We start from the raw sequence: 16,660 nt of genomic DNA, 5'->3' as shown, positions 1-16,660 counted from the left end.
ACAAAGAGTGGTGGCTCATGGATATGCACTGCGCCTATAAACACATGGTGCGCACGCAGAGTTAGTGCTGGCAGTAATAAAAGCACGCTCTCTATTCTATCTCTGCACTCCTGGACCAAGCTTAACAACAGTACGCTGCTCTATTCAGATGATGATAAGGAAAGAAAGACATAGAAGGGGGAAGTAAAGGAGAGAAGAAGAGAAAAAAGAACGAGGGCTCAGAGTTAAGCCCTCCCATGAGACTCCTCTTCAACACGACCACAGAGAGCGGAAGAGAAAGAGCGAGGTTAAGCAAGAGAAAAAGTGACAGAGCCTGGTCTCCCTTGACTAAATATAAAGCAGTGGCTTCAGAGCAGCCGCAGCTCGCACATTTAGTGGCGTGTGTGTGTGTGTGTGTGTGTGTGTGTGTGTGTGTGTGTGTGTGTGTGTGTGTGTGTGTGTGTGTGTGTGTGCGTGTGTGTGCGCGCGCGCGCGCGCGCGCGCGCGCGCGCAATGTTTAGTGTACCACAGAGCTGCCAATTAATGAAGCAAGGAAATTCTCTCTACTGCTTCCTCTCCCTTGCTACCTCCGCTGTGCTCCGGCTCTTTTTTCTTTTAATGGGGAAGACTCAAAGCACAACAATAACAAAAAAAACATTACCGTACTTTTCGGACTATAAGCCGCTACTTTTTACCCCACGCTTTGAGGCGCCCGCTTATAGTCCGGTGCGCTTTATATACGGATTTTTCCGTAGCTTTTCTCCGCCACAACAACAACGGCAACTTCCGGTTCCGGTCTAACAGCAGCAAGCCAGTTAGCCGTAAATGCTATTCAGAGCTATGAGCAGAGAAGATCAGCTTTTTCTCAAGTCTGCCAGTGGATCCTAACAGCTCGGAACAGTGTGACAGAATCCACCTTCACCAACGGGTTCTGAAAGTCTGGGATAGTACGAGATTGCCATCTAATATTGGCAAGTAAACCCGACTCAATGGAGAGTCAAAATCACAACTAATTAGACGCTGCAATCTCTATGTAAACACCAATGAACAGGCCCTGAAATAACTGCCTTTCACACCTGGAAGAGAGCAAAGTAAACACTATTAAATCCAATCCATTTTTTCTCAGAGTTCTTCTTCTTATTTACATCCCAAATTAACTCAGATCTTGACCTCTACACCTTTGTACAAAAAAAAGCAACTGTCTGTACTTTGCTTTCATGAATCAAAACAGCTGTGAGTGTGTGTGTGTAAAAGTGTCTCCAAAAAACTCTGTGGTTCTTTGGAAGCGGGCCAAGTTGACTTGCTCGACAAAACTGAGAAATGAGGGAAGGAAAGAGAAAAAGACGCGACACATAACAGAACTTCACCAGATGCACATCATGGAGGCTCCACGATGTGCTTTCCAAGCTTAACACGTTTGTGTCAACAATAAATCAAACATTTGTCTTTTGTCGTCACCGTGACAAAGACAAAGAGCTGTATGAACACCATCCACTCCGCTGAAACCACTCTTTGCTCGGTAGCTTTCCATAACACGGAGGCCTGTTGTCTACCAACAATAATTCAAACGGCTCCTCAGATGTTCCTCCCAAATCTAGCGCGGGAAGCCCTCACACGCAGTGTATCCCTGCAGTACGAGTGCAAAATGGAGAACCACAGACCACGCAAAATAATGAGCACTTTCAGAGGTTGTCAAGAGGTCGGGTTGGTCTCCCACAACACTGTATGGATGAGGGGGGGGTGCATGCCGAGTGTTGGGGCGTTTGTGCGTGTTGTATGATGATGGATCTGCGGGGGTTAAATGGGCGGCGATGGTGTTGGCAGTGTTAGCGCCCCGGTTCGAGCTACACAACAACTAGTAAGATAGCAGATTGGAAGGTGGCTGCAGAGAGGAGCCGTGAGATCAGGGTAAACCAAAAGATAAAGCGGCTGGTGTGGGGTTGGACTGACTTAAGTCGCATCGCCCCGGGTGGACCGGGCCAGCTTCCTCCCACAGAAGCACAGCTGAGATGAATGTTTGATGAACAGCGCCAGGGACAGCAGTTAACACTTCAAGGTGTTGCCACAATTAACTGACTTCTCAGCCAGCATGCACCAGCCATAATAAAACATTCACTCAGACATAGCCATCACTGGGACCGCATGTGTGTGCGTGCGTGTGTGCGTGAGCATGCTGCATGTGTGTAATGATCTGGCTGCTGGAATTCCCAGGAGAGGAATAGCTGCTGAATTATAAAAGGACAGGGATGAGGGGAAAGGACATTTTCCTTTATTGTCCCTAACACGCACAAGCATGTGCGTAGCAAGCACACATACCGACGCGCTCCTGTCCATCAGCGGAAAAGCCACTCAATAAAGCTGCTCTATCCACAAGAATCAGATTCAATCAATGAGTCCTATTTGTGAAATCAGCAGAGCGGTAAAAGCTATCAGGGAGGAGCAAGTCGGAGGGATGAGGGAAGGAGGGGGAGCGGAGCGGGGGAGGGAGGAAAAGGGAGACGGTAGTGCGATGAGCTAAAAGGAGGTGAGCCGTGTCCCACCGCCGCTAACAGACAACTCTGCGATGAGGTCACTAGATGCATGCTAAATCACTGTCATGCTGCACTCGGTTCTGCCTCTCTCCCGATCAAAGCTTCATGAGCTGATGACAAACAAACTGTAGCTAAAGCCAATTGTTACAGACAATCGAGCTCGTGTTCGATGCTGTATGTGCACGTGCACGACAATAAGCAACAGATGAGCGGCTGCCTGAGTGTGTTTATAAGGCCGCACCCTCACTCCCCCGTGCATCCCCCCCCGACTCCGGGCCCTTTCCTATCCATCTCGCCCGCAGATAAACACAACAGGCGCCTGGATCAGGTCGGCTGAATTTGCTCATGTCTCTGGCTGCAGCTGAGGGGGAGTTTTTTGCTCATATCTGGCAGGAGTCACCGTCTATGCAGCTCAGCTCCACTAACCGCTCAGCTTGGCGAAGATGAAATGATGAGCGGAGAGACAGATAGAATGAGCGGTGGAACAAAATAGTACCAGGAGGAGGGGAAAATAAGTGCTGCCGACCCAACTAATAGAGAAAATGTGAATAAATCTCTGAGTTGGTGGAGAGATATGCAAGAAGAGGAAAAGGGAGAGCGGGAGAATACGAGACAGGAAAAGACAAGACAGCGTAGTGAAAACCAATTTGTCTGCTCCCGAGAGGGCTGACACTGGCTAAAGCCCGCTTTCCTTCCCTGGCTTCACTGCCAGTCATCACAGACAGGCGTATGCGCACATGTGTGTGTACACACACACACACAAACACTATCGCACACATATCTTAGGCCTGACCGGGGCCAGGGTCAGGCTCCCTCCAAACTACTCCAATTACCTCAGCAGTAAACACAGCCTGCCCTGGCTGCCTCCTGGGATACAGAGGCAGAATGTGTAGAACTGAGAAGGAAAACAATCCTACAGAGTGGAGGAGGGGGGTATTGGGGAGGGAGGAGTAGATGACTTTATGTAGAGGGGTGGAACTAGTAGCGGAAGCAGCAGCTGGTTCTCCTCCCGTACCCCTCCCTCTCTCGCCTTCTTTTTGGTTCCTTCCTAAACTCCAACATCTGGAGGAAAATGATTACTCTCGCCACGCTGCCAAGACGACTTATCAACAATTCCACACTCCCCAGAAGCGTAAGGTTCGAGAGGACAGAATGAGTACTTGTAGCGAGCTTCAAAACGTCTCCGCACTAAATAAACAAGTGACAAGGAAGTTTAATCAATTCAAGGCAGCTGAAGCAAACTTAGAAGTTGGATTGGGGTAAGAAACAAAAACATGTGCAGCAAACCTGATTCCCATGTTTTCAACAGCAAGACTATCAATCAAACTAATTGAAAAAACATATATGCCACCAACATCTTTTTCTTTATGGAAAACCATGCATCAATCAAATGCTAAAGGAAAGTAAACAACACTCCATAGAAACAAACTCTGACTTTGCATCAATCAACTACAGGAGAATAAACACTGCACAGATGGATATAACCTTTTTCCTTTTCTCTCATAAAAAGCACTTAAAGAATGTACTGGAGTAAGTGCTGCATGTCCTTTCTCAAATTCACCGCTGCACTTTCAAAGGCAATTTTCTCTCCTCTTCCGTGCTCTTCGGCTTTTGTGAACATATCTGCCAAGGGAATCAGGCCTCAACTGTATTTTCCTTTTTCCCCAAAGACTAACAAACGCAATCTCCTGCAACTCCCCTCTCCGACTGTCTTACACCTCCACAACACGCCGGCAAAGCCGCTTTATTTCTTCTTTCCTCCTTTGCACCCGTCCTCGCTCCCAGACATCTCTGTTAGCGATGTGCGCCATACGTCATGCTAAACCACCAACACACTAGCTCATTAGCATAGAAGTGAACCTGACTCCAGTCAGATTATTACAAACTCATCACGGCTGCTCCGCCCCATTACTGTCAATCACGCAGCTTACCGAGGAACAGTTGAAAGTGGCACATTACAAAGTCAGGAACTAACTCTTCCGTTAATACTTCATTTCCTGCATCATAACAAAGCTCATGAGGGCCAAGGCCTCAGAGTCAGAGTGTTCTGTCATGTGCATGCATTGGCTAGTAGAATGTAATTGGTGGAGCCCAGTTTACTTCCACAGCACCTCTTTATTATCCATTACATGCAAAGTAAGCATGGTTGGAGGACGCAGCCTGGGCCCTGGCACCAGCTCCTGGATCTATGGGGCTTATAATAGCTTTCTATTGTGATAAAAGGGGTGAAGTGGGCAGCCTTGGTTCTCTGTGCTAGTCCCATCAGTATCAACTGACACACACATACATAGACTCACTGCCACCGACAAGAGAAAGGAGAGGAAAAAAAGAGAAGGGCCGAAAATCTGTTTTTCTACCAGCTCGGTGCTCTCTTGAACTGATAGAAACAGTTTTTTCCTCTCCCATCAAAAGCATTTCTAGTAGTGCAAGAGGAAATTCTGAGTGATCTTGTTTATCCTCAGAGACCGGGCTGTTATTCCATGTAACATAACAGCATTAAGAGCGGATTAATCTTCGCATAAACAACCTAGAAAAATACATACAGATTTAACAACAAGATTTAGATGCATCATTAAAGCTCGTTAGTATGCACCGGATTGGAAAAGCAGAGATGTCACATGCGAAGAGCAGGAGGGATCATTCGGTCCCTCCATGCTGTACAGCCCAATAAACAGCTGTCTGTTCCTCCTGTCCCTTTCTCTCATCATGTGCTCCCTGCCTACCAATCACGGCCCCTCTCCTTCCTCTGTCCTCCCAGCCCGTATTCCCAAATTGTAACGTCAGTGTCTACCTTATTCATCCACCTCTGGTTTTTTCTCCTCGCCTGCCCTCCCTTCCCCTCCGTTTATACCTCATTCCACCGGGCTGCCAGACGGTTGCATTGTTCCGTCGCTGTCCTTTAATGCCATCCAATCGAGCCGGGAATATCTTGAAGGGATTTGGCCAGGGATGATTTCGGAGCTTTAAATACTGCTCGGGGATTTGCGTCATTCAGAGATCCTGACTCCTAAAACAGGGATCTAAGTACCTCCTGCAAGTGGATTCAAACCTGGAATGGATCTACGGACATATGCATGAATACTTTTAGACTCTTTCCTTGGGTGTCCTCTGCACATCTGGCTTATTATGGGACAAATCTGAAAGTCCAGTTAATTCACATGAAAATGAATCTTCTCTACAATGCACAAACTGGGTCACCAAAAAGACAAGTTACAGTTTGGTTCTTTTGATGACTGCGATCACTGACCAAGTCAGTTCCCTACAATGCATTGCTGGATATTCTTTTTTCTTTGTACGATAGTGTTAGAGACGCCTCATGCCTGAGCTGCCAAGAAAGAACAAACCTTGGGATTACAACAGAGCTTTTTGAACAGACACAAAAGAGATGGTTGGTTTTAGTTTTGTTGTGCCCCAGTGAGCACAACCCAAAGTTCCACCATGGGAAAACCAGTCAGCGCAGTAGACAGCAAGTGAAGTGTTGTAAACATCACCGCTAACAAACAATAACAGTGTGAAAGTGAAGGACTGTGATAAACAAACCAAATGAACCCAAGTAAGACCAACAACAACAAAAAAAGCTTCTAAAGTCGGGACACCATGGAGGAGGCAAAGAAAGCCATCAGTCCAGAGATGGCTGGTGGGACTGAGAGCATGAGCGTTTGAAATGACTTCCGCAACGGCTAGCAAAGCAAGGCATCACAGACGGTAGGGGCTGTGTTTGACGTGCGGCCTTTGGGCTCTCTAAACGCTGAGCTCTACACAATCCTATTTCCCTGCCTAAACACTGGGACAGTGTCGCTGGAGAGACAGATGAAAGCAGTGTGTTCCCACTTTGCAGATGAAGCTTGACCCCAGTAGCGCCCCAGGGGAAGTTCACAAACTACAGTGGGTGGACAATGTATAAAGCGGAGTGTGAGAGAGAGACAAAGGCGCAGAGCAGAAGAAAGACAATGTGCACGAGTCTCAATCGGCACAGGACCTTTGAAGATGCAGGGTCTTAACCGCAGCTCGCCTACAATCAACCCGCAAGCAAGCATATGCACACATGGAAAAACATCCACACGGAAATACACACATCTGCACTTCCTTGCCACTCTGTAAGGGGATTAAGGGGACCTTCAAAGAGAGGCAGAGAGATTGGCCAGGGGCCTGCAGGGTCCCACCCCATGCCACTGGGGCACCAGGGCAGATTAAAACTGCCCGGGTTTCTCAGCATGCCTCCCCTCCCTACACACCGCATAAGGACATGTGACAAAAAAACCCTGGAGCAGCCACAACCAGGTGGATTAGGAAGCGGGCTATTTCACAATGATGTCAGGGACCTGGGTGGTTGGGGACCAATGTGCCTGTGGATGAGTGTGAACTGAAATTTAAAAAAGGACAGTACAAGTGGGCAAGGCAATTTGGTAAGTGGTGCAGAGGGCCTGTGTACATAGAATGCACCTTCACTGGGGATCTTGGTGGACTTAAAGATGTAAATGAACGAGACAAGAGAAGAAAGGAGACTAAATCCCTGAAGAGGGAAGAAATGAAAGAGGTGGATTAGAAACAGGATGCTGTTTCAAGGAGGAACAGGGGAACGAAGAACCCAGGAGAAGGTGTAAAAGAGAAACAGCTAATTGCAGTGTGATGAAGCTGAGGTTTGGTTCAGGACAATAATCGATAACAGAGCAACAATAAGTCTTCTTAATTCTGGCCTGACATTTAGGCTTGTTCAGCTAGAAAGACTTAATCGTGTGTGTTTGTGTGATTCATTGTCTGATGATCCATCATCGTTAAGAATTTGATAGATTCAAATACATCCCTCTATGAAACATTGGTTCCATATGTGCAGATATTTTGCAGAGGTTGAAGCTAAATTGTTATATTTTTTGGCGTAACTGCAGCATGTGTGCAGATACCGCAACATATAAGTTGAGGCTTACGGTGATAAATGACACATTATTTTAGAGCAACGCATAGGCATGTTACTGTGCTTCGGTTTCTCCCGATTCTTCACACCAGTGAGTTGGTGAATGACAGAACAAGTGAGGAAAGGTGAGGACGGTGATGAAAGGTGCCGTTCAGCACAAATGTTATTGCAATATTATACTATACAATATTATACTACATCTGAAGTCATCCTCCTGCTGCTTGGATATTGTACCAACACACTTTTTCAAAAATATTTCAAACTGCATGACCACTGATCTCTTACAAATTGTAAACACATCCCTTCTCTCAGGTGTCTTCCCACAAGCCCTAAAAACTGCAGTTATTAAACCACTCCTAAAGAAAGCTAGTTTAGACTCCGCAACGATGAAAAATTATAGGCAAATATCAAGCGTCCCATTTTTAAGTAAAATAATTGAAAAAGCGGTTTTCCAACAGCTGACCAACTTCTTGGCCGTAAATAATTGGTTGTTTGTCCCGACTAAGATAGAAAAGTGACCTTTGTCCTAGACCAAATAGGTCAATGTGTTCAGACATCCAGACGCCCGTACAAATGAACTTTCTAAACAGCAATATGTCTCACAGAAAATATGATGAGGTTAAAACATTTTTATCATTACACTGCTTTGATGTTTTCCAGTCAGGCTTTCGACAGCACCACAGTACTGAAACTGCTCTTGTTAAGGTTTTCAACGACATCCACTTAAACATAGACAATGGCAGAAGTTCAGTCTTAGTGGTGCTGGATCTCAGTGCTGCATTCGACACGGTCGACCATGCCATACTCCTAGAAAGACGAAACATCTGGGTGGGACTCTCTGGCACAGCACTTAACTGGTTTGAATCCTACTTGAAGGGCCGAGAATACTTTGTGTCTGTAGCTGATCACACATCAGAGCTGACTAAAATGACATGTGGTGTTCCCCAAGGTTCAATACTGGGGCCTCCTCTGTTCAACATCTACATGCTTCCACTAGCTCAGATTATGGAAAACAACAAAGTGTGTTATCATAATTATGCAGACACACAAATCTACATAACTATGTCACCAGGGGACTAGAATCCCATACAAGGGCTGGGTAACTGCATTGAACAAATCAACAACTGGATGTGCCAGAATTTTCTTCAATTAAACAAAGATAAAACAGAAGTAATTGTTTTTGGTACCAATGACGAACAATTGAAAATCACCGCTCAGCTTCAATCACTGATGTTAAAACCCACAAACCAAGCCAGAAATCTAGGTGTAGTTATGGATTCAGACCTCAACCTGAACAGCCATATCAAGACAATTACAAAATCAGCCTACTACCACCTGAAGAATATATCAAGGATTAGAGGACTTATGTCTCAACAGGATTTGGAAAAACTTGTCCATGCATTTATCTTCAGCAGACTGGACTACTGTAACGGTGTGTTTACAGGTCTCTGTAAAAAGTCCGTCAGAAAGCTGCAGCTGATTCAGAACGCTGCAGCTCGAGTCCTCACTAAGACCAGGAGGGTGGATCACATCACCCCAGTTCTGATGTCTTTGCACTGGCTTCCTGTCAAACAAAGAATTGACTTTAAAATCCTGCTGTTGGTTTACAAAGCACTGAATGGTTTAGGGTCAAAATACATCTCTGATCTGCTACTACCTTATGAACCATCCCGACCCCTCAGGTCGTCTGGGACCGGTCTACTTTCTGTTCCCAGAGTCAGAACTAAACATGGAGAAGCAGCGTTCAGTTTTTCTGCTCCACATATCTGGAACAAAGTCCCAGATAGATGCAGGTCTGCTGAGACCCTCAGCTCATTTAAATCAAGATTGAAGACTTTTCTGTTTGCTGCTGCCTTTAATTGAACCACATTCAATTCATATATTAATCAATTTCCTGCATTTCTGCATTTTACTACTGTATTTTATTTCTTACACTGTTCTTAATTGCTGTTAAATCTCCTTTTCTTTTGCCTTATGTTTTGATGCTTTTAATGGTTTTAAAAGGACTACACAATATATCGCCATTTCCTCCGGGACCGAGTTTGTGCAAGGCGTACACTATAAAACGCAGATCGGCAGAGATCTGTTCCAGACGTGGTTTGTGTGCGAGTAATTGCAGAATTACGGCAGTGTATGGTTGATTGCGTGCAGCGTAATGTCTCAGGGAGACATCGATTATTGTTTCAATGTATGTTTTAAATCTCCTTTACTTTTGCCTTTATGCTTTCATGTGAAGCACTTTGAATTACCTTGTTGTTGAAATGTGCTATACAAATAAAATTGCCTTGCCTTGCAATGGGAATCTTTTGCCCGCTTTAGACTTTTTTTTTTTTACCATTTCTTGTGTGTGGCTCCGTGAGCAGACTCCTGATGATGAGGGGAACAGCCAGCCGAGTGGGATTCAAAGTCACACTGCCTCTTCCCTTGTTCTTGTTTTCATTGCTGCATTGTTCCGTCACCACGTGCAAGCACACATTTCTGAGGCACAAACCCCCACAGCTCATCAGCGTACTATAGGTCTGCCCCTGGGGAGATACGCATACACAAGGAATTCTATCTACATTAAGTTAAACACAATTACTGTTGTGTATTTTTTTTATATATATATGATGATTTTAATGTAAAGTGTCTTTGAGTGTCATGAAAAGCACGATATAAATAAAAGGTACTATTATTATTATGACAAAGTCAAATGGTGTTTATTTAAATGGCTCTATCTGATCTGAATCTGTGCATTTCGGCGACATACAGAAGGCAGATGGGCAAAGCCTCTGAGTTCGCCTGCAGAAGTCTGCCCGGATTTCAGTTGTGGGGACAGGAAATGAAACGGCAGGAGGACAAGAGTAGGGAAGGTGGCCAGGCTTAGGCAGGTTGTTCCCTGCAGGGGTACCGCTTCCTTAGGGTAAGAACCACCTGTCTGCCCCCCAGGACACCCATAGTGCTGGAGATGGGGAGATATGGGCAGATGGAGATGAACTCTTGGGCCAACACGGGACCAAGTCCCTCCTGTTGGGCTTGAGCTGAAAGGAGGGACTTGGCACAAAGAAGCTCACTGGTTACTGTATGTAGAACAGCCATTAGACTGGAGGAATGTGTGCAACTTAGAAGTCATTTAAATTAGGTACAAACTCGTAATAACAGAGGCTTTTGTGGCACATCCTCTCCACACAATATATGGAAAACATATTGTGATAGTTCTATAATGCATCAGTGACTCTGGCATTGACAGCTCCAGCTTGTTCTGTGGTTTGTAACCTGTGTTGTTAACAGGCTGCGGTGGCCTTCAGGCCACTGCAGATACAGTAACGGAAGAGAGCGGTGAATGGTGTGTCCCCTCAATCATCCAGAGAGGAAATAAGAGCAGCACACAGCAAGAGATGGGCAAATACACATCAAAAACAAAGAAAATGGGGAAGGACACACACTTAAGGGGAAAACAGAGTGGGGAGAGATGGGCCGAAAGAAAGCAAGAGAAACACAGAAGAGAACGCAAGACATGGAAACAATGGCAATCCTTTAGTTGACCCGATACTGTAGGTGAAAGAAAGGTGGTAGATAAATCAATTATGGAGATATACAATACATATCGGCCCTAGTCTTTCATGTGATTTACAGAGTTGGATGGGGTTTCTCTCTTCCTGCACATTCGTGAGCTGGCAAATACTAAATATTCTCTTTAGTCCTCTCAGAGGTGAGGCCAAAGTATAAAGTAGCACCCAAATTCTTCTGCAAATAAGTGTGGATCTTATGAGCAGTACTGGGAGGCCAGACAGGGTCACGCCTGAGCCTGCTCTCAGGTGTTTTCAGTTAAAGCCAACATTCAGGCCAGAGGAGTCAAGCAGGGCTGTATTGGTGTCTGGAGTGAAGCTGAAGAGTGGTGGAAGGACTTGAGTTCTCTTGCTATTGGCATGTACAAATGTAGACATGCATGCTTGAGTATATATGGTTTCACTAGACAGGTCAATCATGGTCACGCCTCACACATTAACCAATCAAATGACATGCAGTAAAAGTCATTATTGACACGAGTGTCGGGAAAGCCGCATCTGTTTCCTGTGGTAAAACGGTTTGAGTGGTCAGTTCCAATTATCCACTTATCACCTCGAGATCATTAATTAGAGGTGATTTATACGCCACACAGTTTCAGTGTTTGCTCTCCTGGCTACACGGCTCCAATAGGTGTCTGAAGTATCTGCCTCAGATGTGTTAGCAGGGCACATGAGGACCAGAAGGCCGGATAAATGAGTACAAACACTGACGATTTGAAGCTGGATAATTATGAAAGTGGAGGACAGAGGAAGGCTGGGAGTCACACTACCTTCTGGCCAGTTCCTATCTCTACTGCCTGGTAGTGAATGGAAGCTAACACACACACACACTATAGACAAAGTAAGAAAACAGCAGAACAGCATTGAAGGAGGAGCCCAGGGATGCAGGCTTGCCGTCTCAAGTAGAGGTCACCAAGTCAAGGAAGCCAATTAAAAAGATGATTAACATTCATGCGGGAGATGCTGCGTCTACGTGCAGGTGGGCTGATCTCACCTCTCTCTCTCACACACAAGTCTGTTGTAACTGTAGTGTCCTGAGAGGTAGAGATCAGGAGGTTAATATGATCCAATCCAACTCCTTCATTAGCCTGATGAAGGCAACAGCCTACAGCAGGGATTCCCAAAGTGGGGTGCGCGCACCCCTGGGGGTGCGCGAGCTGCCTCTAGGGGGTGCGCGAGAGGAAAAGTGTAATGGCGGTCTGATGGTGTAATAATATTAAATATAAAAAAAAAATGTAATTTTAATTTAAAAACTGTCAGGTGGGACATCTGAAGCTATCAGTCGTAAAAGAGGAGAGGGACAGAGAGAGAGAGAGGAATCGGAGGTGAGGGGAACGGAGAGGTGCGTTATTGGGGAGAGACCGGGAGAAGAAATCGAGCCAGAGTCAGGAAGATGAGACGGCGCAGACTGGGAAAAAAAGAGGAAATATGATGAAAAGTATCTGTGTCTGGGCTTCACTTGGATTGGCAACGCAGATTGCCCAAAGCCACAGTGCGTGGTGTGCAGTGAGGTTCTGGCTAACAGTCTGAAGCTCTTATTTACGTCGCCACCTGAACACCAAGCATGCCAGTGCAAGTCAAAAGCCCCTTACATATTTTAATATCGAAATTGGAGGAGTTACAAAACAGCCAAAAACAACTGGAGTCTCATTCATGTGTTGGTCTATAAATGACGCACTACGGGCTTCATATCTGGTTACAGAATAGCGAGAAAGGGGCTACCGCACACAATCACTGAAGACGTGAGCTTGCCAGCTGCCAGAGAGATGGTGGAATGTATGATTGGAGAGAAAGAAGCAAAAAAGTTGGACATGATCCCGGTGTCCAACAACACTGTGACGCACCGCATCGATGCTTTGTCCGAAGACATCCTGGCTGCATTAGTCGCTCATTAATTGTAAATTAAATGTGATAATCTGCCTCTGAGCCTGTGCGTGTGTCCTCACATCCTGATTGCTCTTTAAAAGTGACGCCTTGTGTCACTGAAAGTTATTGAAACTTTGTTGCAGTGTTTCAGGGCGTTTTCACACCTTCAGTTAGTTTGCTTTGTTCCGATTCAGGGATTAATATGATACAATGTTGCAGTTGCTCCTTTGTTCGGTTTGTGTGCACACTGCAATATTTAACAGCGGACTAAATCTTGTAAACAAATGCCACGCGCGAGCAAACTGTTCTCTCATTGGTCCGATTCTTATGCGGCTATGAAGGCTTAAAAGGCTCTGTTGCTTTTTTTTTATTTTTTTTTGTTAAGGGGGGGGGGGGGGGGGGGTGCGCGAACCCGGTCGGGATGTAGAAGGGGGTGCGCGGCCTAAAAAGTTTGGGAACCGCTGGCCTACAGGGACGGCGAGGATGCAAGGTTGACGAGAACCTACCCATGTACTGCCTACCTGCAAGGCCTCAAAGCCTACTTGAAGCAGCTGGCATAGTGATGTAACATCCATTCATTACATTTGCATGTGAACACATGTACAGTGTATAGGATAAGAACAGTGTGTGTGTGTGTGTGTGTGTGTGTGTGTGTCACAGCCTCAACTACTGCAGGCCTTGCAGCTCGGTTACAGGCACTAAAACAATATGGTGGGGAGATTTCCCGGGACGATAGAAGCACACAAGCTAGTTTCATCACAACTCAACAGTTTGTTTTCCCTTTCAGGAACCAAAGACACATAATCTCACAAACACCCGTTTTAGACCATTGCCTTTAGAAGCGCTAACATAATGTGCACCAAGCACAGTCAATGGCATGCACCAACCGATGAGGCTCAATGGAAAATGTGAGCTTCTGTTCTTATGGATATGGCTGGATGTTATGCATGACAGAGGTAAACAGGAGTAAATAAGAGAATGGTAGTGATAGGTAGGCCTAACAGAGAATAAACATCATTAATTGGGGAGGCACACTAGGAAGGATGCAGCCAGATGGTGTTTTGTACTCATTTGTCATACACTGCTGACAGAGAGAGAGGGGAGGACAGAGTGAGAGCTAAACACCAAAGAAAACCAAAAAGGTGTTTATTGATTGCAAAGTCGCACACTGCTGCCTAGAACAGACTTCCACCGTTTAAATCTAGCTCTGCTTGTTCTGCACCACCGTGTCTCTGTGCATGCGAGTGGCTCTGGTAGTTGTACCATTGTAGCACTCTGCCAAGCCGAATGCATACTGGCGAGCACAGACTCAACACCCCGCAGATCGCCAAACTTGGCGACCACTGAGGTCCATCTGTCTCGCTTTTACAAAAACACCCTCTAGTGCATGTTCTCCCATGAAGGTGGTCCATAGCAGAGTGAAAGAGGAGAGACAAAAAAGAAAGAGAAATGAGGAGACACAGAAGGCTCAGGAGAGCGAGAGACGGGAAAGAGAACAAAAAGGGGGCCGGCAGACAGGTTTGCCCAAAAAGAGAAACCGTGTGTTGGCCTTGAAGCACTACAATGCGCCTGGTCAGCCAAACGCAGAAAGGGATGGGGGGGCTCTCTCTTTGCTATCCACTGCCATGACATTTATAAAAGTGAAAAAACAATGTGGGGTGATGAAACCATCTCATAATCATAATGTGCACTAGAACTACAAAAGAAATACCAAAAATAGAACTTAAAAAGGGTGCAATAGAAGGAGTTAGGGGAACACAACAGGGAGCAGTCAGCTGGAGCCAGATTGCAGGACTGGGCTCCCAACGTGTTGAAACGTAGTAGTGCTGGAGACCGCCGGTCTGCTACCGCGCTCACTTTGTTCTCAGCAATGACTGTTTCATTCAGCGAGACGTGGCTCTCCGGAGCCAAACAACTAGCTCTTTCTTTCTCTGTGTGCCGTTCTCCTTTCAAACCCAACCGTCCCTGCTTCTCAGGTGCTCGATGTGTGTGTGTGTGTGTGTGTGTGCACCTCAATTGATGTACTGTAAATACCTTGCGGCGAGTGCCGGCTGTCACTGCACTGAATCAGATGTAGAGCTACATAAACATTGTTGTCTGGAGCTTTCGTTATCAGGCAATCTCACATAACTTAAACAGCATGGCATCGCTATAACGGGATTATCCCGACAGGATCCTCTTTAAGATTGTATGGTCATACAGCAGCCCCATCACATTAATTAATATGTGAATGTGTTTACATTCACATTTTAGGATTTAGCCTGCTTGGGATTTTTTTTAACCACCTGCAGTGTGCAATGAAACAGAATTATATGCATCATTTTCTAGATCAGCAACATTTTAACTGAAAATAATGCAACGGTTAAAGCCATTGTCCACTGACAATTCAGTTAGATACAAATCTAATGACTCCATGTATCCCTAAAAGAAACACTGCATCCAACTATACTTGGGTGAGATTTAGAAGTGCCTAAAAGCAAAATGCAAACACAAACACATTAATATCTAATAGGAAAAGGTGCCTTTGGGTTACCTCGGGACAAGGCCTGTGTCTGCTGTCAGATGGCCTTGTCCAATTGTCTGCCTGTCATTTTCCCATAAGCCCATCATACAGTGCAGTGACCCGAGGGAACCAATGAGAATTTATCATATCCATAACAATGCCCAGTGAGTAAGCCTGTCAGTCAATCACAATCACAAACACACACCACAACTGAAATGCACCCAAACTGAGCCAAATGTGTGTGAGGACACACAAGCTCAGTGTCCTCTATCCATCGTCACACCTGTCGATAGCTTCCGGCAGCGAGAGAGGATTCTGATAGATCTGAATAAGCCGTCATACTGAGTGATCACATTGCTGCTCATCACCTACAAAACAACACCACAAGGCAAACAACATCTTAACTGCAAAGTGGTATAGTTATGGGAAACCCTTTAATGCAACCGAGGAAGTTGTGTGTTCACCATCCAAACGTTGTTTGACATTAGGAGTACAACTCAGCAGAAGATCACATATGGAGGGAATTCGGATGGATTGGACTTAAGCGGGTTTTCTGTTTACAAAAGTCGGCAGTGAGCAGATTCTTAATTGTGATGGTTACGTCATTGTATATAATCATATACACAAATCAGGTTTTCGGTCTCACTCACAATTGGCCACGGGCTGTTGTAGATCAAAGGGCAATAGCTGACCCTTCTTGGGGGCTAGGAAGGAAGGAAGGAAGGAAGGGGGCTCGTAGTGCGGGCGAGTCGGGGTTTATGCACACAGGTCTGCAAGTATATGAGCGGGGAGGTTACCTAAAGTGCAGTGGGGCTCTCCTGCCGGCTCCGTTTGAGGGCCTTAACCACGGACTCAAGGGATGAGAAGAGCATTGTAGTGAGTGTGAGTGCATGCATGTGGAAGTATTCGTCTGGGCTTGCGTGTCCATGTGTGTGTGTGTGCTATTCAGTGTGTGTATGGACTAGGGCAGGATCAGTGGAGTAAATCCCACTTGAAAGTGTAGCTCAATCAAGCTCTTTTACCCATCTCTCTCTCTGTGTCTCTCTCTCCGTCTCTCTCATCTCGCCGATGCTCACAGTTCACGGGGAGTTGAAGAGTTCACAGGACTAGGGAGCATAAGAGCGCTAGAGAGGGCAAAGAGGACTGGGAACCTTTACACTTCCCATCACCACCTCTTCCAACTGTCAATCAACGAGTAAGGAGCAACCATAAAATTGACAGGGCGTTACACAATAGTCGATACTTTCTCAACCTACAACATACATACTATGGTTCTATTCTCCCTCTTTCTTTAATTGCTGCAGCTGAGTCCTCCTCAATG

The 16,660-nt window shown here is 45.8% G+C and overlaps 1 protein-coding gene across 5 annotated transcripts in view; it reads right to left on the bottom strand.

Annotated features, from left to right (window-relative positions):
• Positions 1-16,660, bottom strand: part of qkia (QKI, KH domain containing, RNA binding a) — a 74,666-nt gene that overhangs the window by 13,193 nt on the left and 44,813 nt on the right. The window lies entirely within an intron of this gene.

This window comes from Melanostigma gelatinosum (genome assembly GCF_949748355.1).
Source record: "Melanostigma gelatinosum genome assembly, chromosome: 16".
Taxonomy (NCBI): Eukaryota; Metazoa; Chordata; class Actinopteri; order Perciformes; family Zoarcidae; genus Melanostigma; species Melanostigma gelatinosum.
The sequence above is the reverse complement of the archived record's forward strand: the minus strand, read 5'-3'. Positions and strand labels throughout refer to the sequence as shown.